Source organism: Gavialis gangeticus, unplaced genomic scaffold (genome assembly GCF_001723915.1).
Source record: "Gavialis gangeticus isolate Ggan-Ray unplaced genomic scaffold, GavGan_comp1, whole genome shotgun sequence".
Lineage (NCBI taxonomy): Eukaryota > Metazoa > Chordata > Crocodylia > Gavialidae > Gavialis > Gavialis gangeticus.
In genome coordinates, this window is record NW_017729022.1 from 100,938,354 (window position 1) to 100,939,796 (window position 1,443).

The following is a 1,443-nucleotide window of genomic DNA, read 5'->3' on the forward strand; positions in this document are numbered from 1 at the left end:
GGAAAGGGGGGGGGGGGGAAGTAGTGATGAGGCAGGTGGACTCACCCCCCCACTACCCTCATTTAAGCAAACACCAGTGCCTGCCCTGCCTGCCCCTTGCTGCCCTGGTGCCTCTCCCTGCCCCATTGCTGCATGCCATACCCCACCAGATCCTGCACTGCTTTGTTTCCCACCCCCCCTGCTGAATTTTGGGGGAAGGGAATCTCATCTTGGAATCAAGTAAATACGGTAAATATTCACATTCTGTTGTCTGATTTAGCATCCTCTGTGGATGACTGGGAAAGGAGAGCAGAATCCCGCTCTAGTTGGTGGAGTCAGCTTGCAGGTGGAGAAAGGCAAACTGGATCAAGTTTTGTGATGCCCAGTATCAGAGGAGGAAAGAATCTGCTGCTCTGATTCAGAGCATTGCTAGTATGCACATGTGCTCTACCTGTGAGCAGGACTGTCACTCACACATTGGACTCAGCAGCCAAAGAACTCACCAGCGCATACATCATGCTATGTAAAGAGTGACAATGCCAATTGATTGATTGATTGATTGATTGATTACCTGTTAAGTCAATGATCATTTTAAACATAAAAAGCAGAATTTTTGGAATAAGGTTCTTGGCCATTTTAGCTGTACCTGACAAGGTGTTATACTAACTGAAATCAGAGTATCTTGCAGAATGCAACTGCAGTGTCTTTTGCTCCCATACCACTTTTATAAAACCTCTCCCAATTCCCTTTCACAACAGCCCTCAGTTTAAGACTTCATGGTTCAGGGCTCAGATTAGTTAACATGCAACTGAGGGCTGGCCTACAAACAGACACTCCATAATGTTGAGAGGTTGGCCTCTACTACACTAGACTGCTTTGGCTGCCATAACCTCTGGCAGCAAGAGCAGCCACAACAGGGAAGCACCAGAGCATGGTGACATCCGTGTGATTTCACTAGAGAAGTTCTGCTGGCGGGGCAAAGTCACAGGCAGAGGGAGAAAATATTATTGTGGGGGGCAGGAAACACCAAGTAAAACTTAGAAGATACTGCTACTGTGCTGCTACACAGACACCACCCAGTAGGTACATGTGTTGTGGGGGAAGGAGTGTGGAGGAGGGAAAGGGCAGGGGGCAGATCAAGGCCTCCACAGTGATGGAGGGACTGAGGCAGGGGCTGGGTTGAATGGGGCCCTGGGGTGGATTATGGGACAGTTGACCAACATCCACCATGAGAGCTCTTGGTAGCCCCTTGGCAGTGCTGCTGCACCCAGGAGCCGGGACCCAGGCCCAGCCCTGGCCTCCCCACACCAGCAACCTGGCTGGGCCAAGCACATGGCCCCCTGCAGCCTCTCTAACCCTGCTGCTCCATGGAGGTTCTCTCCACTTGAGCTGGCCTTCCCCATCCTCCCCAGCAAAGCTGGCACAGAAGAACATGGCCTCTCCCACCACCCAGGCCCTTCCCAG